We start from the raw sequence: 18,291 nt of genomic DNA on the forward strand, positions 1-18,291 counted from the left end.
TTCTTTATCCCTGTGGCATCATGTTGATATTTTTACTTTGTGCAATTAATATTGAGATAATTTTGGCATTCTATCACAGTTCGCTGCATCAGGCAACTCATTAGCACTGGAAATTTGGTGTTCCTGAACATATTAGGTAGCCACTTTTAAATTATTATTTTAAATGTCTCCTTTTACAGACAGGAAATGTTATTCATTCCATGATACTTTGCATTGATTGCACATCTTAACTTAAAGGATGACATTCCTCTGATAGATTATGGAAATGGATCCTTGAAGTCACAGTTTAAGAGCTAGGAAATGACACTCTGGTGTTTAGCCATTATTCTGCAAATGTAACCTATACTTGGAACCAAGAGACATTATATAATGCTGTGTTCCTGGTTGCTGGAATTCCAAGAAATTGCCCTTCTCAGAAAGATTTCCATTGACATATGTGGCTAATATATGCTTCTTGTCTCTACAACTTAATGCCCTTCTGGCTTCGAATTTCTGGTCCCTGGTGGGAGATAATACCATGAGATGACATAATGTTTCACTAAACATAAAGCTGCAGCTGCTGTATCTGGGTCTTCCCATGTTAATAGGCTGGTAGGAAAACAAATGAGTTCTTTTACTGGAATAAATAATTTACTCAGTATGAGGGCATAAGTTTATAGTTCGATAATGGGACAAGGCTGAGTATTCTGGAACGCAAAGGATTCACTGGGGTGAGTCTTGCTTCTTACATGACCACTGAAAATGTAAATAGAAAATTGAGAAATTTTGCCCCCCAAAATCATGGTAACCAGGGATGCAGATCATTCAGGGAAGAAAATCTTAATTGTTAATTCACAAGTCAGACCTTTTAGATGAACTAAAATTCTGGATAAGGTTGAATAGAGAATGGGTGACATAAAAGGGGCATAAAGATTATTAGTTCTATTAAGGTTGCTATATTTGCTGCCCATAATATATTAATAATTATTAGTGGAAACAAATGCTTTTAAATTCAGAGAAAAAATGATACATAAGAACTGCAGAATGAGTATTATAATCACCTAATGAACTACAACATGCAAGACAGATGAAATGATTAACTCGGATGTGATTTACATCTCTATTAATGCTGCCACACAGTAAACATGATTTAAAATATCCAACAGCAGACACTTATTAAGCGTCAATGTTTCTGCCAGACACTTTGCTGGTTTTTGTGGACATAAAGGTAACTTACACATCATTTCTTCCATCATATCAGAAACTGTGGCTAAATTTTTTTTATGAATTTTATCCTTGCTGTCACATTTATTGACAGTAATTTGAATGGCAAGGAAGTACAGAAAAGACTGTCACTACAATATTTACCCGGAACTCATGTCCTTTATGCTTTAGCAAAATGCATGATGAAAACATATTCAAGATATTTGACCATATAATTATTTCTCGTACAAACTGTTACAACTACTACACCTGAATCTGTCCTAGATATGAATGACTTTATCACTGAAGATAAACAGAAATATTTTGGTTTACAAATACTTCATATGTGAAATAAAATATATAAATAAAATGATTGCATCTAAACATTTGGTTTCTCAAAACAAAGTCTGAGACAAAGATTTGACTACAGGTGGTTTATTTGTGATGCAATTTTAAGAAGTAACATTAAGGGAGCAGAGAGAGGTATAAAGGGAAAAAGCAAAAGCACTTAAAGAGTATTTTATTGGCCGGGGCATGGTGGCTCATGCCTGTAATCCCAGCATTTTGGGAAACCGAGGCAGGTGGATCAACCAAGGTTGGGAGTTTGAGACCAGCCTGACCAACATGGAGAAACCCCATCTCTGCTAAAAATACAAAATTAGCCAGGCATGGTGGCATGTGCCTGTAGTCCCAGCTACTCGGGAGGATGAGGCAAGGGGATCACTTGAACCTAGGAGGGCAGAGATTGCTGTGAGCCAAGATGCACCATTGCACTTCAGCCTGGGCAACAAGAGCAAAACTCTGTCAAAAGAAGAAAGAAAGAAATAGGAAAGAAAGAAAAAGAAAGAAACAAAAAGAAGGAAGGAAGGAAGGGAGGGAGGGAGGGGGAGAGAGAGAGAGAGAAAGAAAGAGAGAAAGAGAGAAAGAAAGAGAGAGAGAGAGAGAGAAAGAAAAGAAAGAAAGAAAGAGAAAGAGGAAGGAAGTTAGTTAGTTATCAAGTTGACCATTTCTGTGAAAACTCATCCACTGGGGACCCTCCAAAACAGTGAATATACACCCTAGAGTTTATCTTTGAAAAGTTTGTGGATGTTTCATTCATTCAGTATTTCCCATTCTTCATTATGGTTTGCTCTTTTGATTAACTTTCTCCTGGACTACGTATTTTATGTGTACTTCCAAACCTTGGGAAAGAATGTGAAGCAGAAAATCATTGGCATACACTGAATGTGGGACACCATCAGCATATACAGAGGTGTCTACCACAGTGTGTAAAACTGAGGAGGAGGCCAGGTGCAGTGGCTCACACCTGTAGTCCCAGCACATTTAGGGAGGTCAAGGCAGGCAGATCACTTGAGCTCAGGAGTTCAAGACCAGCCTGGCCAACATGGTGAAACCCTGTCTCTACTAAAAACAAAAATACAAAAATTAGCTGGGTGTGGTGGCATGTGCCTGTAATCTCAGCTACTTGGGAGGCTAAAGCAGGAGAATCACTTGACCCTGGGAGATGGAGGTTGCAGTGAGCCAAGATCATACCACTGCACTCCAGCCTGGGCAACAGAGAGAGACTCCGTTTCAAAAAAAAAAAAAAAAAAAAAAAAAAAGAAAGAAAGAAAGAGAGAGAGAGAAACCTGAGGAGGAAAAAGAAAATGACACAAAGTATAAGAACTATTTTCAACACATTGTTTATATTTTTAACTTTCACTGAAGTCTTACAGATGGATTTCATGCATTATTTGTTTACTTAATTTCCTCTTGGAAACCAATGATTCATTGGGTACGTACGTATAGTGTAGGGATTTCTTTATAGCTTAGTGAAGCTAATGCATTTTGTCCTCAATACTAATTAATACTTTATAAATATTATAACAAAATACCATTCAACTAACAAATTATATAATTATATAATTTATCAACTATATCACTCAGTTAACAAAAAGCTATTATTTAACTAACTGTAACAAGATTAGTAGTTGTCTTGTGCCAGGTACGATTACAGATATTGGAGATATATGAGTAATCAAAATAATTACAAATCAAAAAGGTGTTTGCCTTTGAAGAGACAGAGTACAAACAGTTCCCGACATTGGATAGGTTGATTCATAAATTTTCATCTTCATAATTGTGTGAAAGTGATATGCATTAAGCAGAAATAGTACTTTGAATTTTGATTTCTTTCCAAAGAAATGATATACTCTCTTGTCATGCTGGGCAGCATCAATAAGCCACAACTCCTAGTCAGCCACATAATCACAAGGGTAAACAACTGAGCCTCTACAGAGTACTGTGTTGCCAGACGATTTTGCCCAGTGTTAGGCTGTCAGTGTTCTAGACACATTCAAGGTAGGCTAGGCTATGATGTGATGTTCAGTAGGTTAGGTGTTTTAAACGTATTTTAAACTTATGATATTTTCAACTTACTATGGGTTTATGGGGATGTAAAGTGTAAGTCCAGGAGCATCTGCATATGTATTTTTCTCTATCCTGCTATTAAAAGCTAAAAGCCATTCTAACTGGTGTGAGATGGTATCTCATTGTGGTTTTGATTTGCATTTCTCTGATGGCCAGTGATGATGAGCATTTTTTCATGTATCTGTTGGCTGTATGAATGTCTTCTTTTGAGAAATGTCTGTTCATATCCTTTGCCCACTTTTTGATGGGGTTGTTTGTTTTTTTCTTGTAAATTTGTTTGAGTTCTTTGTAGGTTCTGGATATTAGCCCTTTGTCAGATGAGCAGATTGCAAAAATTTTCTCCCATTCTGTAGGTTGCCTGTTGACTCTGATGGTAGTTTCTTTTGCTGTGCAGAAGCTCTTTAGTTTAATGAGATCCCATTTGTCAATTTTGGCTTTTGCTGCCGTTGCTTTTGGTGTTTTAGACATGAAGTCTTTGCCCATGCCTATGTCCTGAATGGTACTACCTAGGTTTTCCTCTAGGATTTTTATGGTATTAGGTCTAACATTTAAGTCTCTAATCCATCTTGAATTAATTTTCGTATAAGGAGTAAGGAAAGGATCCAGTTTCAGCTTTCTACTTATGGCTATCATTAAAAAGTCAGGAAACAACAGGTGCTGGAGAGGATGTGGAGAAATAGGAACACTTTTACACTGTTGGTGGGATTGTAAACTGGTTCAACCATTATGGAAAACAGTATGGCGATTCCTCAAGGATCTACAACTAGATGTACCATATGACCCAGCCATCCCATTACTGGGTATATACCCAAAGGATTATAAATCATGCTGCTATAAAGACACATGCACACGTATGTTTATTGCGGCACTATTCACAATAGCAAAGACTTGGAATCAACCCAAATGTCCATCAGTGACAGACTGGATTAAGAAAATGTGGCACATATACACCATGGAATACTATGCAGCCATAAAAAAGGATGAGTTTGTGTCCTTTGTAGGGACATGGATGCAGCTGGAAACCATCATTCTTAGCAAACTATCACAAGAACAGAAAACCAAACACCGCATGTTCTCACTCATAGGTGGGAACTGAACAATGAGATCACTTGGACTCGGGAAGGGGAACATCACACACCGGGGCCTATCATGGGGAGGGGGGAGGGGGGAGGGGGGAGGGATTGCATTGGGAGTTATACCTGATGTAAATGACGAGTTGATGGGTGCTGACGAGTTGATGGGTGCAGCACAGCAACATGGCACAAGTATACATATGTAACAAACCTGCACGTTATGCACATGTACCCTAGAACTTAAAGTATAATAATAATAAAAAATAAAAAAAATAAAAAAAAATAAAAAATAAAGCTAAAAGCCCTTTGATCATATATAAATCCAACATAAGAAGACTGCTACAGGTAAGCAGAAGAAGGTAGACTTGCTATGGACTTCAAGGCCCAAGACACAACACCATGGTGAATTCTCTAGGATTTATTTTTGATTCATATATCCCAAACTTGGAGTCAAAAAAATTGACAGCCCAGAATCACCAACAGGCAAAGACAAGAAGACAAAATTCCCTGCTTTCTCTAGAGAAAGGGCAGGCTATGAAGGCCACAAACTTTTAGTCAATAATCTCACTACTACAGCCTCATGCCACAGAAAAAAACATGAGCCCACCCCTTTCCCTACCTACACTGCTAAAGGTTGCATGGGGATGTTACACATCCACATTTTAGAGGCTGTGACAAGGTACTCTAACCCCAATAGAAGATTCTCAGAGAAAGCCAAGTAGAAAGCCAGTACTTACATTGCTACTGACAAATAGTGAGCCAGCAACCCCATTCCCCATGTTAGTTGGCACAACTGACACAAGCTTCTACCTTCGCTCAGCAGCAATGAGAATCTCTCAACTCTTTCTGAAAGGTACTGACAGCACAGGCCAGGGGGAGAGTTAATATTTTCATCACTAACAGTAAACAGGTCACCCCAACCACACTGTTAGTGGAGGCTTTGTGGTGAGTAGGAACTTCTACTCCCACCTAGTACTAAGGAGGAGACCCCTCTCCCTTTCATGTGATTGCAGCAGCCAGTGGGGAAGATGGACTCCTACCTCTTGCTGGTGGTAACAAGGTGGCACCCCCAGCTTCATATGCAAGAATGGTGCCATAGAAAGTCATATCACAAGAAGAGCCACTGAAGAGATAGAGAAAACAGTCCTGAATCTCTGACACCGCCCCTCTCCCACCCCCAGTAGCAGCAGCATGGTGCAAAGAGTGGCTCTGTACACTGAGGAGAGAGGCAGAACACAGCAGTTGTGAGGCATTGAACTCAGTGCTGTCCTGTTAGAAAGAAAGGAAAATCTGACCAATCTCAGCTGATGCCCACCCACAGTGCAGGTATTTAAAACAGCCCTAGCCAGGGGAACCACTTATCCCAGCAGTCTGAACTCTCACAGTACCTGTACCAGCACCTGAAGTTGCCCACCCCACCACAGCAGCCAGCATGCCTTTCTATGCACAGAGGCTGGACCCCACACTCACTTGTTCATACACCCCTTGCTGCTCCATGCCTGTCTTGCCCTTAGCATGTGTGGAATACAGGCCAGTAGGAAGTGCAAACCAATCACAGCCTGCCAGGATGAGTGGGTGGAACGAGTAGATGCAAGCAAAGCTGAAGCGGAGGGGCCAGCAGCCACCAGCCACAGAGGTTTCCAGCTGGTGAAGTGATACCCGAAGAATCCTGTGACAAAACTATATTATAAGGCTACGGTAACCAAAATAGCATGGTACTGGTATAAAAACAGACACATAGACCAGTAGAACAGAGTAGAGAGACCAGAAATTTTTTTTTTTCTCTACAGTCTGGTAAAGAATTAAAAAACTGAAAAAGGGGGGAATAGAGAATATAGAGGCGACCTAAAGATGTCAACCATATTCTATGGCGGAAAAATATCAGGAAAAAAGTGTTAATTCTAGCAGAGTAGAATAGCAATTATTCATGGGGGAGGCATTTAAATTGAATCAGTTTAAAGCATATTAAATGCAGAAGAAATTTTGCAGAGACAGAGTGGGAAACATAATTATTTTCCAGAGTAAATTTGGCTAATATTAATTTTGTCATACATTTTTGTCAGTTTTGACATTTTAACTATGAAATTAGTGTGTGGATAAGATAAATTAGGTAGAAATAATGACAATTACAAAATATATTACTTTGATGAGTTGCTGGGTTTGAGAAGAAATTTTAAAATCTTCACCGAAAAATAACTATTATATTTTATGTGTGTGTATATATATATATTTTTCTTCAGTCTTACTTTCTAAAATGTTTACCTTGGATAGCAAAATTATAATTCATAGATATTTTTATGTGTTCAGGAAATTTATAAAATATACAAATTGTTGAGAATACTCAAAAGGAAATTGTGGAAAAAAGGATCTAACAAATGCAAATGCAACCCTCCTAAAAGAGTGGAGGTCTCCTGACAATATTCTCTGTGACCTATGACATGGGATAAGAGGAGTGGACCAACATTCTGTTTCTGACTGATTAGGAGGCAACACATGTACCAGTAAAATTTCTAACTTACATTGGGTCTTCATCTTCCATCTATCAAGGCATAAGTTTATCCATGTATAAGGCTGGCTGCAAAATTTTTCACAAAGTATATTCTATGAGTCCACACAACAGACTCCCTTTTTACTTCTATTGTTCAAAGAGGCATAAGCAAAGAAAAAAATTGAAAGATAAGAGTCTCATGATAGTAGAAAAGGCTTGATCCATGATCTTGGGATAAAGCTGTCCACATCAAGGATGCCATGTTCTTCTGGGGAGAAACTTCTCTGGTTAGGTTTAAGGGCATGTGTACAGTTCCAAGAGTATAGAGGGACCCTTCTGAGTTGTGAGATTATGAACCCTAGGTTCAAGGTCCCAAAGTTATGCTACAATGTGGATGGCAAGGGCAGCTTTTCTCTGATGCTCTCGGAAGATCCAGTCTTTGGGTTCTAGATTGTGAAGGAGTTGATTGTCCCTGGTCAGTGAACCTTGAAGAGCTTTCTTTACCTTGTGAAAATACACTGTGGCATAATGAGCTACTGTTGTAACATCAGCCTTCTTACATGAGAAACTTTTATACGACTAGAAAACATGCAATGAGATGATAAGTGATTAAATCCTTCTATAAATATTTAAATGGCCCATCAGGCAGTGAAATGTACCTAAAGTTTTGAATGTCTTCCCGGGAATGTGAGTTTGACAAACCAAACATTTTGGTCATGAACTATTTTAGCAATTTAGAAGACCATACACACACACACACACACACACACACACACACACACACACACACACACACACACATTTATCAGAATCATTTTATCTTTTCCATGATGAGTCATGGAATGTAGACCACTTATTAACAAAAGCTTTAAGGACTCAAGAAGGACAAGCTTGCTGCCCTAGCTCTCCATGAGTTCATGCTTAGTCAAATTATGTCCTCTTGAATACGAGGTGTTTCCCCAATTTAAGTGCACAGCACTGATAAATGATGGATTATCATGGGTAATTTTACCTAGACAATGAAGTTTATTCAAATTGTCTATCTAAGCAACTTCAGTACTGGCTGATTTAGATAAACCAGTCAGTCTTTTTATTAAAGTTTCAGAGATTTCTTACCCAGTCCAAATGATATGATTCAAAAGTTATTCGGAAACCTGTATTCAAGAGTACTTCTCAGGTTTCTTTTCATCCTGTCATGAACCTCCTGAAAGACAACATATTCTAGGATTTTATATACTTGTGAAGTTTTCAGAAACTGCATCAGAATTAAGCAATTAACTGTGAAAATGGCTTTGAATAGTCATAGTTAATGACACAATTGACAAGGAAATTTGGTTATTTCTGTGGTCTACAATGACAAAACATTATACACATTAGGATTTTAGAAATCCCATACAATTTTGGGACATATATGAATAACATTCATTAAAATATAACCTGAAGAAGGTTAAATATTATTTCTTATTTGACAATCCTTCCCTTGTAACATAACATGTAAAATGATCCCATTTACTTCTCCTTCAGATGCTTCAGGTGGCCTCTGGAGCACCCCAAAGTGGGAGGCAAAAAAAGATGTAATTTTGAAGTTGAAATTTGATTTTGGGAAGCCTGTCAAATATATCAAAGGTTTAAAGCACTTGACCAAAATAAGATCAGAGGTCACCATAAGACAACAATGATACATTTACCAAAGTAATAATTAAAAGATTTTTAAGAACAAAACCTGTTTGTCTTTGATCAAGAGGACTCAGTTTTCTAAACAATCAAAAGACATAAGACACATGAGACAGAATCTCTCTGTTCTTATTTACTCATTTTTTTCCTCAGTTTACTCAAAAGGTGAATGAAAATATACTGGCAGGCTAATGCTACACAAAATTTTTGTTAAAAAGGGAAAACCTATTAGTGTATTATCAATATGAAAACTGATTTTAACAAAACCTCATAAATACATTTATCAAATCTGTCATTTTTTAATCACACATTTCTGTAAACCTTTTATTTTACATTTTTCCCCAACTTTCGCCATTCATCTTTTTTATCTGTTTTTTGTTCCTTCAATTTGACATCTTTAAGTAACTTCAAACCAAACAAAATTTTTTAACACACATTTTTATGCCTTTATAACTTTCCTCATCAAACACATATTTTGCTTTGCTTACACACTCTGAAAAAAGAATTGTTTCTCTCAAATCTAGTAGTTTTTAACTCTTAGTAACCATAATTTCCACTGATAATCCTGGAAAGTAATTTTGAACTGTTTTATATCAGTATCTGTAGATTTAAAAATATTTTGTAAGTTTTTAGAAAGATAGTTATCCAAATTATTATTTATTAACAGTCTAAACACACTTAGCTTTTCTATACTGAAGCAGCTACGTTTTCTGGGTTATATATCCTGTGTTTCATTGCCATGTGCTGAGAAAGAATTCAGGACACGGACGCATGTGGGTGGGTTAAGGAGTAGAAAGTTTAATAGACAACAGAAAGGAGAGAGGAGAGCAGCTCCTAGTGAGAGAGAGGAGAGAGAGAGAGGAAGAGAGGAAGAGAGAGAGAGAAACATCTGAAAAGAGTAGGTTGGTGGCGTCAACGGACTGCAGCAGACATTATAGGCAGGTTGGAGAATTCATTGTCTGATTTACATAGGGCTCACAGATTGGTTCAATCAGGTATGACATCTACACAGTGCACGGAGGAGATGGTGGAGGAGGGGAAACTGGGGGTCCAACCAAAATCTAATTATGCAAATAGTGCAAATGGGCTTTCCAGTTGATCAGAGTCATCTTGTCTGCTTCTCACTGTACACATGGCTGACAAAGAGAAGGGAAGATGGAGCCACCATCTTGAGCATGATTGGCACAACTGCTGGCACTATGTCTGCAGCTTGATTTTACAGGCTGCTCTTCATTAGAAAGGAAAATAATTTGGGACTACTTTTCATTAAAAAAGAAAAGCCTTACTGAGAACTCCCATGGCCTTGCTATCTGCCTAAGTAATTCCTTCTTAACTCCTATATCAATACCATATAAAAACAACATGTCAAGTTATAGAGACTTAAATGTATATTTATTAATGAATATCTCAGTATATTAGCTTACAGATGTCTCAGACATTTTATGATTATCTGTTACTGAATTTAACAAAATATGACTCTAAGATTTTAAATTACTGAAAAGAACTTTATGATACTATGACACAGGTAGCCTCCCCAATGACTACCCCCAGTCATTCTAGGTCTCAAGTAGCCATGTGACATCCATGAGGACTAGGAAGGTCAAACCTTGTCTGAGTCCATCAGGAGAGGAAACAGTTGTTAAGACCATACCTGGAGAAACCAACCCTTCCCAAAATATCCAGGAAGCAAGACAGGGAAAACAGAGGAAGAAGGGACCACACTGAGCTTGATTCTGGCTTTGTAGCCCTTGATATAGGCAATAAAAACATGTCTCCAGACTTTATCATTGTCACCTATCCAGACCCATGAATCCAGAGACTCTAAATCAAAGACATAAGCTCACAGTCAAATCAAGCATGCATCTAATTACATTCAACTGATAATTTTGAAACCACTTATATTTTACCAACAGTTTAAAAGCTAGCTTTATTTACCAAATATCACATACACATATACAGATACAAACACACAGAAACAGATCATATGGCTTTCATAAAGGATTTTCATTTGCTGGCTTTTAAACAGCTTTTCTTTTCCCCATGGAGTCTTCCAATCATCCAGTTACCTGTTTCATTACCCTAAGCAATTGTATTAGGCAAGAAATTTGCATTTCTAAAGGGACAACTATTAGGTGGAACAGAAACATTTAAATTTCGTAAGTACAGAGCTAAGATTTTAGGCCTAAATATTGTATCATCATTTTCTCAAACTAAGGAAAAAAAAAAATTGCTCAAATGAAAGTTCACTTAAGACATGATGGCTAAAAAAGCACCTTAAACAAAGGTATGACTTATTATGTAAATTTAAAAGATGGTAAGAGTTTCTAACATACATAGGCAGACATCCTTAAAATTGGAGATTTCCTTCATAGATGTAAATTTTATTTATAAAAGGGTTTCAAGATAGCCAATTAAATCTCAGAAAGGTATATTTTAGTTTAATAGGGTGTACTTTTTAACTTAGCTACTGCTTTTTAACTAAAATTACTTGAGTTAAGGGTGGAGTATATTAAGGAATAAGGCCAGAAAGCATTCTATATGCCTGGATTCAGCATGAGTAGATCAGAAAAACAAAGCAAGCCTATTTTACCTTAGGGTCTACCTTTTATAAACACCTTATCTAGGATAGCTTTTTTTCCACCCTTGAGATGGGTTAGTAACTAAGACAAAAGGTTAGCAGATTTAATTTTTCTTATCTATTAGTCACTTAAACTTTTTATTTGCCTTTTACAAATTCTTTAAATAAAAACATTGAAATCTTTTTAGAAGTTTCTGCTGCAGTGTTGTTTGTTTGGAGCATTCCACTGTAACTTGTCTTTAGTAAGATTCTGCCATGTCTGTAAGACATTGCTGCTTCCAGGATCTAATATTTATGCATGTGTAAGCCAGAAGGAACTCAGTTCTTAAGTAATTAAAGATCCTATTTCTACTTCAAATATTGGCTTTGGCTCTCAGTTTCTTTTGATCAACTTAGCTAATGATTTTTTTCTCCACCTAAGCATGCCAGAAAAATGAAACAAAGGCATAGAACATAAAAATCCCTGTGAGTTTACAAAAGCCAAATTTTACACCCCCTGCAATATTGCCATTTACTACCTGGTTCTTTCTGATCCAATCAGATATAAGATATCTCTAACTGGATTCAAGCCAGTTAATTATCAGATCTAATTCAATCCTGGACCCGGTCCAATTTCTGTTATGACTTCCAAACCCAGTTTGGATCATACATTTGCTCAAGGCAACTCAGAGAGCTCAAAGCACAAATCTGTGGAGCTTCAGTATCCAAAAGAAAACTTACCATGATCGCCAGCTGCTCTGAGAGAGCAACAGACAGAATAGGCCTGGCGGGTACCTTGCTTGGTCACTCAGTGCTCATGGGGGTTGTTAGAAGCTCTACTTTAGACCCCACTTCTGATGCCATCTGTTAAAAGAAAAACATTAGCTGAATTAAGTTAAACAGAGTTGAATTGAGCAAAGAACGATTCATGAATTGGGCAGCCTCCAGAGCCAGAGTAGGTTCAGAGACTCCAGCATGGCCATATGGTAGAAGATTTGTGGACAGAAAAAGGATAGAGACACGCAGACAATGGTAGTGAGGTAAGCAAACAGCCCAATTGGTTACAGCTTAGCATTTTCCTTATTTGAACACGGTTTGAACAGTTGGCCACCTTTGGCCCAAACTTGGTAATTGGCACAAGAGTAGACTACGGTTTGTGTACAACTCCTTTAGGTTATAGTTGACAACGTACAGATAAACCTTTAGGCTGAACTTAAAATATGTAAGAAGATAGCTTTAGGCTAAACTTGATTTAACAATATTTACCAAGGAAAATCTACAGTAGATCAAACTTAATATATTTAATATATATGTCTTCTTTTATTATTTTGTTGGCATATGTATGAATTTTCAGGTTTTTTTTTTTTTGTGTTGAGGCACTGATTATATAGAGACAGCAGTAGAAGAAGATAACAAAACTTTCTGAGGGAAAGATCATTTTTAAATTATTAACAGGACCAACAGTATTTAGTGGTAATAATGTCTTTTTTCCAAATAATATATTACATATTTGTCAAAAAATGGATTTGGATCATATATTTTATATCTTTTTCTGCTCTAAAAGGCTGTAATATTTTTTTAATTATTATTAAAATTTTTTTGAATGTGTAAAATCAACTATTGCTACAGATTGATACTGTCACAGTTTGGCAAATATACATAAACTTATTTATTCTGACCTCTGTATAAGCATGTAATTATCTAATTAGAAAGTGCTAGAGTTCATTAACAATGCAAAACCCCATGGCTTTATGCTTTATTAAAAATCTGCTTTGTTTTTTAAAAGGTTGATTCAAATGCCATCAGAACCTGTTTTAAAATGGTTAGAAATGCTAGTGTCATTTTAAATCTAAATCCAAAAGAAAATTGATTTAGCATTGATAATTTAACATGTTCAAACCATGAGATATTTGTCAAAAATATGTTTGCTATACAGTTCATTATCTTGCAGGAGATATCATAAAAAAGATGTTCACGTTTTTGGTGACAAATGTTTTGGCAAAATTGGGGATTTGGGGGGTGGGGAGAAGAAAATATCCAAGTATTAAGTGTCAAGGAGAGAGAAACAAAATTATAAAAGTAATTCAAACCACAAGGAACTTGTAATAGTTGCTCAGAAGAAATAATTATTTCCTTATGCCGTTTGCTAAGAAATAGAGGATATGAAAAATTATATTTAACTGATGATGTAAATAGAGAAATAATGAGTGAGTATTGAATAGTTAAGGCCAAGGTAAGTATACTGTATCAGTTTGGGTTTGGTCAGGAGAAGGAACTACCTTAGATAATAGAAGTAGGAAAATAGAGGCTTACATACCACTGAAAGGAATGTTACAACATTCAGGAGAGAAGAAAATGGTAGGAGACAAATGCAGATCATCTCAACTGCCATCCATTCAGAGAATAATGCCTAGAAGCTATTGGCAATCCTTTCATTGCCAAAGCCCACGTATATGCCTGTAGCCTATAACAGGTTCTCTTTGTCTGCCTCTGAAAATTTTCATCACTCACATTGATGGAATTTAAATGGGACCCTGTTGGCAAAGGACAGATAGTAAATATTTAAGATAAAAATATACAACAATAAGTTATGACTTGACACAAAGATAAATGATATCTAGATAAATATTATTAATCCATTTGTTATCAAATGCCTACATCAGGAATTGGATGGCATCCATGATAAACTATCATAATTTCTAAATTCAAAACTTTACTCATATGAAAACTTGAGTGATATTTTATGCCAGACTATAAAATTTATACCGGGAAATATAAAATATGATTAATTAGAATATATATCCAGAAACCTAGAAATAGGAGTGCTTTTTTTTACTTAACTATAGTTACAAATAATTTTAACCAAGACAAAGTTTTATACACAATATACATAATTTTTCTCTAGAACAAACATGGCAACCAGATTCTAGTTGATACATTTACTGATTATTATATATAGTCAACGTTCTCATACATTCCCTGACTTAATAGGTCAATGAGTGACAGAGTGACAGCCATGTGGTACAATATTTTAAACAGTCTTGTGGAAACTATGTAATTTTTGTCCTTTAGAAGGTGGCTTTTTAGTTCAACTGAATCAGGAACACTATGAACAAAAAAACCTGACAATCTGCTTCACCCCCAAGATAGAGACAGGATGGCACAAACAGCAATGCTACTCCCTGTGGAAGCCCAAAAGCCAGCAAAGGATTCCAAGTAATCACCTTCTCACAGTCCCTGAGATCCCTGAACTCCAGTTGAGAGTGGTTTCTCTCTGCCCCCAAGCGTGCAGATGTGTAACAAAGCTCCTTCAAGGGTAACCACCTGCACACAGAAAGCTCTCATGCAAGACTATTCATTAATACAAAAGCTGGAGTCTCCTGGAGGAAGTCACACAGCACATTGAATGGAAAAGAACTTTCAGTCCAATATAACCTATTTGACATTGCTATTCTTCCACCTTTACACTTTAATACTTGGGATCCTCTTTTGGTCTCTTTTTTTTTTTTTTTTTTTTTTTGATGTGGAGTCTCCCTCTGTTACCCAGGCTGAAGTGCCGTGGTGATTGGCTCACTGCAACCTCCGCCTCCTGGGTTCAAGCAATTCTCCTGCCTCAGCCTCCTGAGTAGCTGGGACTACAGGCACGCGCCACCACACCAGGCTAAGTATTGTATTTTTAGTAGAGACGGGGTTTCACCATATTGGCCAGGCTGGTCTCGAACTCCTGACCTCTAGTGATTGGCCCACCAAGGCCTCCCAAAGTGTTGGGTTTACAGGCATGAGCCACCGCATCCAGGTTCTTTTGGTCTTTACATCAAACAGAAATAGACTCCAACAAACTTGCTGGCTCGTCTCTTCACTCTGACATAGCCCATGAAATTGCACCTTTTTCTCTCTACTTTGTAAAACAATGTAGTCCTCCTCTACTCTTACTCCCAAACTTGAAGAATGAACCTGTCCTATCAAGTTCCCCTAGTAGATCAAGAAATTTATTCAGCCTTTTTATAAAAGAATTATCATAATAAATAGTAAAATTCAGTTTTCTGTATGATCTACTCTTTTGGCAACCTCATGCAACAACCAAAGGCAGTGTTCCTGAACTAATTACATAATCTAGAGTTTGTGAAAGAAAATTAAATCTTAGGACCCCAAATTCATTAAGCGAAAGGGAAAAGTCAAGCTGGGAACTGGCTCACACAAACCTAACTCCCCCTTTTTTGTTTCTAAATAAGATGGCTACAAGATGAAAAGCTCCATGCCTCCCGCATGTTTTGTCCACAAGGAAATTTTTAGCGAGCTGCAAGATCTTTACTCTAAAGTATTTCTATTAAAATTTCACCATGGCAATGTAAATTTCTAGTTTATCTTTACGGGAGCAGTCACCCCTCTGCCCACCAGACACAAACGCATATCCGATTGTTTCCCTGCCCCATTTTGTCTATGTTGTCTTATGTAAAATACACATTCCCCACATTTTTCTACTGCCTCATTTGTCTATGTCATCTCTGATGGTTAATACTGAGTTTCAACTTGATTGGATTGAAGGATGCGAAATATTGATCCTAGGTGCATCTGTGAGGGTGTTGCCAAAGGAGATTAACCTTTCCATCAGCAGGCTGGGGAAGGCAGACCCATCCTTAATCTGGGTGGGCACAATCTAATCAGCTGCCAGGGTGGCCAGAATAGAAAACAGGCAGAAAAACGTGAAAAGGCTAGTCTGTCTCAGCCTCCCAGCCTACATTTTTCTCTCGTGCTGGATGCTTCCTGCCCTTGAACATTGGACTCCCAAGTTCTTCAGCTTTGGGACTCGGACTGGCATCCTTGCTCCTCAGCTTGCAGATGGCCTATGGTGGAACTTTGTGATCTTGTGAGTTAATACTACTTAATAAACTCCCATATATATATAACTTAAACTCCATACATATGTTAATTTATTAAGATTTTATATATGTGTGTGTGTATACATATATATACACATATATATTTGTTCTGTCCCTCTAGAAAACCTTAATACATCATTTTATGTAAAAGTTTCAGATTTACTGAGCCAGACAAAGGCACGAATGACTATTTTTTTTTCTACCCCCATCTTACATGAAAATTGTGTACTTCTCAATATCTTGCCCTTTCCCCTTTAAATTTGGAGCCCTCAAAATCATCTTCGGAGAAAGGCATAGATCTGTCTAGAGGGAATGCATCCTTAACTTTGGCAAACAAACCTCCTAAAATGATTAAGACTTGTCATTTTTCTCGATTGACAAGTTCCACTTTTAACCCTCAATGGACCCCTCTTAAAATTATATATATTAATTTTTTATAAATCTGGTGCTTTTTAATTTTTTTATGAGAAACTAAGAAAGATATATCAGGTAAAGAATACAAAACACCTATCAGTTGCAGAAGAGTTATAGAATATAGAATAGTCATAGAATAGAAACATATATCAGTTATAGAATAGTTATAAGGTATATCAGTTCTAGAATAGAAAACCACTCTGGCTTAATAAGATGTGCTTTTGGTGAACTTTCTATGACTTTAAACCTAGGTTAAAATCTTAATGGTCTCACTCGCCAGTTAGAAGACCGTGAAAAAAATCTCTTTATATCTCCAGGATGCTGTTTTTCTTCTCACTTGCAAAATGAGAATAATAGTAGGACCTATTTTATAATGTTATTACATAAATTATAGCATAAATATTTATGAAGGGCCTAGAACAATGACAGACACACAAATGTGTCTATTTTAAAAAATAAAGATACTTTTTATACAATACTATTTAAAAAAATAAAAAATATAAAGATAAGAAAATAAAAAAAACAGAATTTTTGAGGAATGAAATCAATGCATTAGTTCTTAGAAAACATGAGTGGAGGCAGCCATGGTCAAAAACATGTTGAAAACACTACTGTGGAAATGAGAACTCCTTAGGAAAGCTCCAAGTTCAGAGTCTGTTGTTGACGTAATATTACTCGTATTGTTACTGCTATATTATTAATTGTAGTAGTGGTTGCTGTAGTCTTTATTTATATTTTGGAGGAAGACAGAAACTCCTGTCTCAGTCTGCACTAGGCTGATTTTGTGTTGCTATTAAGAAATACTTGAGACTGAATACTTTTAAAAGAAAGAGGTTTAATTGGTTCTTCAGGCTGTACAGGAAGCATGCTTTTGGTGTCTGCTTCTGCTGAGGTCTCAGGAAGCTTACAATCACGGTGGAAGGCAAAGACGGAGCCAGTACAGTATGTGGTGAAAGCTGGAGCAAGAGAGAGAGCAGGGAGATGCCATGCACTTTTAAACAACCAGAACTTGCCTGAACTAACTGAGCAAGAACTCACTTATCACCATGGGAATGATGCTAAACCATTCACGAGGCATCCATTCCCATGATCTAATCACATCCCCACTTCCAACATTGGTGATTGCATTTCAACATGGGATCTGGAGGGGACAAATACCCAAACCATATCACAGTCTTTCACAGTATTTACCAGTGACAAATATTTAGGTTTGCTGTAAATCTTACTGATTAATCAACTAGGGAGACACATTTGAGGTAAGGCAGATAACTGTGTTAGTTTCCTACCATACCAGCCTTACTACTTGAGCCAAATCTACTCTCCAGTCACATTTATGTCAACTCTCTCCAGTTTGTCCAAACCCAGTGACTTGTCAATGTGGCTTCCTAATTTTGATATTGTCCTCCTTTCCCTTGGTTGAGAAATACGCAAAGCAGTCCAGGAAACCTTTGGTTAAACTTGGCCTCATTGATTCATAATCTATACTCCAGCCTTACAGTGATATCCTCATTGAGGCATGGTTCAGCACCAAAGGTCACAGTAACTTTTACTTTAATTTTATCCTATTTTTACTCATAATTTAAAAACAAAACAAAAAAAAATAGAACATATTAG

At 36.9% G+C, this 18,291-nt stretch overlaps 1 long non-coding RNA gene across 1 annotated transcript in view; it reads right to left on the reverse strand.

Annotated features, from left to right (window-relative positions):
* The window catches only part of LOC102146740 (uncharacterized), a 52,460-nt gene that overhangs the window by 912 nt on the left and 33,257 nt on the right, over positions 1-18,291 (reverse strand). Inside the window, exons 5-6 of the long non-coding RNA XR_001486337.4 lie at positions 13,701-13,917; positions 12,125-12,247 (exon numbers count right to left, since the gene is read on the reverse strand). This is a non-coding gene — a long non-coding RNA (uncharacterized lncRNA). The remainder of the gene's footprint in view (positions 1-12,124; positions 12,248-13,700; positions 13,918-18,291) is intronic.

The sequence above is a fragment of the Macaca fascicularis genome, chromosome 17, assembly GCF_037993035.2.
Source record: "Macaca fascicularis isolate 582-1 chromosome 17, T2T-MFA8v1.1".
In the NCBI taxonomy this organism is placed as follows: Eukaryota; Metazoa; Chordata; class Mammalia; order Primates; family Cercopithecidae; genus Macaca; species Macaca fascicularis.